The sequence below is a fragment of the Arachis ipaensis genome, chromosome B03 (assembly GCF_000816755.2).
Source record: "Arachis ipaensis cultivar K30076 chromosome B03, Araip1.1, whole genome shotgun sequence".
In the NCBI taxonomy this organism is placed as follows: domain Eukaryota; kingdom Viridiplantae; phylum Streptophyta; class Magnoliopsida; order Fabales; family Fabaceae; genus Arachis; species Arachis ipaensis.
The window spans coordinates 23,375,989-23,379,761 of record NC_029787.2 but is presented as its reverse complement, the minus strand read 5'-3'; positions in this window follow the sequence as shown (position 1 = coordinate 23,379,761).

Below are 3,773 nucleotides of genomic sequence, written 5' to 3'. Positions count from 1 at the left end.
TGTCTGCCACGGATAGGTATAGGACGAGGTCTTTTCCGGCTATAGGTCGGGTCAAAATAGGAGGCTGGCTCAAAAACTTTTTGAACTCCTGGAACGCCTCCTCGCATTCGGGGGTCCACTCAAACTGGTGCCCCTTTTTTAGTAGGAAGAATAGTGGAAGGGATCTTAATGCTGATCCTGCCAGAAATCTGGAGAGAGCTGCTAGTCGGCCATTCAGCTGTTGGACTTCTCTCAAACAAGTCGGGCTTTTCATCTCTAGGATAGCTCTACACTTGTCGGGATTGGCTTCGATCCCTCTTTGTGTTAGCATGAATCCTAGAAATTTTCCTGCCTCTACTGCGAAGGCGCACTTTGCAGGGTTTAGTCTCATCCCGTGCAACCTTATGGTATCGAAGACTTGTGAGAGGTCGGATAGGAGGTCCACTTCTTCCTTGGTTTTTACCAGCATATCGTCGACATAGGCTTCCATTAAGCTCCCTAAGTGGGGGGCAAACACCTTATTCATCAGCCTCTGGTATGTGGCCCCTGCATTTTTCAATCCAAATGGCATGACCACGTAGCAATAGTTGGCTCTGGGCGTGATGAATGATATTTTTTCCTGGTCTGGTTCGTACATCGGGATTTGGTTATATCCTGAGTAGGCGTCCATGAATGACAGGTATTGATACCCCGAACTAGAGTCCACTAGGGCGTCAATGCTTGGTAGTGGATAGGGGTCCTTGGGACATGCCTTATTTAAGTCGGTGTAGTCGACGCACATTCTCCATTTACCATTTTGTTTTTTGACTAGCACTACATTGGCTAGCCATGTTGGGTATTTGACTTCTCTGATGAAGCCGGCTTCTAGGAGCACCTGCACTTGTTCTTCTACTACTAGGGCTCGCTCTGGGCCGAGCTTGCGTCTTCTTTGTTGCACAGGTCGGGACCCTGAGCAGACCGAGAGCTATTTAACCCTTGCTCCCCCGAGTTCTATTGTGTGGACTTCTCTGCCTTTTCCTCTCAGGTTTAGGCTTTCATTGTAGCACTTCCTTGCCAGCTTCTGATCTCCCCTCACCGTCGCTATTCCCGACGAGGTCGGGAACTTCATGCACAGATGGGGCGTCGATACCACCACTCCAAGTCGGTTAAGGGTAGCCCTGCCGATTAAAGCATTATAAGCCGACCCCACATCGATGACTATGAAGTCTATGCTCAGAGTCTTTGACCTTTCCCCCTTTCCAAAGGTGGTGTGGAGGGGTAAAAATCCTAGTGGCTTTATCGGTGTGTCGCCTAATCCGTATAAGGTGTCGGGGTAGGCTCTTAACTCTTTCTCATCTAAACCTAGCTTGTCGAAAGCGGGCTTAAAGAGGATGTCTGCTGAGCTTCCTTGGTCTACTAGGGTTCTGTGTAGATGGGCATTTGCCAGGATCATAGTAATTACCACTGGGTCATCGTGCCCAGGGATTACTCCTCGCCCGTCTTCCTTTGTGAATGAAATGGTCGGAAGATCGGGGGACCCCTCTTCGACCTGGTAGACTCTCTTGAGGTGTCTTTTTCGGGAGGATTTTGTGAGTCCCCCTCCCGCGAATCCTCCTGAGATCATATGGATATGTCTCTCCGGAGTTTGTGGCGGTGGGTCTCTTCTATCCACATCTTCTCGCTTTCTTTTTCCATGACCATCCGACCTTTCTATGAGATATCTGTCAAGCCGACCTTCTCTGGCTAGCTTTTCTATCACATTTTTAAGGTCGTAACAGTCGTTTGTGGAGTGTCCATATATCTTATGGTACTCGCAGTAATCACTGCGGCTCCCCCCTTTTTTATTCTTGATGGGTCTGGGGGAAGGCAGCCTTTCAGTATTGCAAATTTCTCTGTATACGTCTACTACAGGAACTTTCAATGGAGTATAAGAGTGATATTTTCTTACCTTCCTTATTTTGATCATTAGCTTCCTGGTGGAGGTTCTGATCTGCTTCATTGTTTCCGGTGTTCAAATTCTCTTGATCAGAATCTGTCTCCACATGACCTTCTTCAGGGGATCTTTCCGCCATCACTGGTCAATCTCTCGGGTCCCCGGCAACGGTGCCAATGTTACGATGGGTAACCGGAGATTAGTGGGCCGGATGAAGTTGATGGACCCAAACGTGTGAGGGAGGTGGCCAGCTGGTGCACCTGAAACTCAGTGTTCCTCCGTTCGACTTGCGCGTCTGGGAGAATGGGGGTGGTACCTGCAATGACACTCCGATGCCTAAGTTAGCAAGAGTGTGAGCAAGTTGAGAATGTATTGGGACTTAGTGATACCTGAGGGATGTCAGGGTATTTATGGAGGTGAACCAATAACCACCGCTGAAGTAGTGCCACCTTTTTAGGTGGATAACCGTTCCCATATCTTAGGGAGGTTAAGATATGGCTCTATGAAGTGGTTAGAGAGTTTCTAGGGGCGGTTACTCATTCGAATGAGTGTTATCTGCCAGCTAACCCTCGTATCCGACTTCTTTGGAGTAGGTCGTGTTCAGTACCGACTTCTGGGGACGAAGGCCGGTACTGAGGGAGGGCCAACCCCTTTGGGTTGGGCTTCTTTGCTTGGATCCTGGGTCCTATTTATTGGGCCAGGGTATGAACAGTATGGTAATTTTCTTTTTCCACTTCTCACCTTCCAGCTTTATTTATTTATTTTTCTTTTCCTTGGGTTAGTTAGCCTTGTAAATAACTTCACACAAGGTATGGTTTAAAATAACTTCACCAATTAATAAACAAACTAAAACATGCATGGAATAGAACAATTATACGTTGTCTTTTTTCCCTTGCTCCTCCAAAAGATAATGAAGGCTTTCTTTTATTTATTTGAATAATCTATCGTTTTATATTACTATATAAAGGGATCGGTGTTTGTGTTTAAAAAAAAAAGAAATAAGAGAAATGGAAATTCGTGCATTCTAACTTTTTTTTTTGGTCACATTTGCTTATTTAAAAAAGAGGAGTGCTAGGGGTATCATTTTTGTTAAATTCTGGTCCGCACTTAACCATCAAAAGGAAATTGAATGATTCTACATCATTAGATGCAATCTCACACTATTAAAAACATTATTGATAGTTAATTGATGGCTAAAAGCCATAAAATCTGCTGATCCCTTAAACTTTTTCTTTAAAAAATTCCTATGAATTTTAAAAGAACGAAAGAAATTAATATAAAAAATAGAAATGAAGAAAAAATATATAAAATTAAAATGGAGATAAAAAATATCCGAATTATCACGTTGAGGGTCGGAATCGAACCCGTCCCTGATCTAATTTTCGATTTAGAATCATCCTTAACGTTTTTTTTCGTATTAAAATCATCATTTTTAATAAAATTTTTAATTTTATTCCTAAACTACCCTTACTTTAATAAAATTTAAAAAAAATAAATAAATAAAAACCTTGAATTCACAATATTAATTGCAAGATGTAAGTAATTGTGAGTTTAGGAAGGGTATTTTTGTCCAAAAAAATAAAAAAGACGATTTTAATACGAAAAAAAACATTAAGGACGATTCTAAATCGAAAATTAGATCAGGGACGGGTCCCTCAACGTGAGGGACCAAAACAATACTTATCCCTTTTATAAATGTCTAAAATTTCAAATAGTCATTTATTTTTATAAACAGATAAAACATAAAAAAAAATAGATAATTATCTAAAAAGTTTAATTTCCATACGAAGAATTTTTAGATGATCATTTAATTAAATTTATGTATTTAAAAGCCAAAAGTGAAGTAAAGTAGTTACTATAATATAAGCAATTCAATTAACAA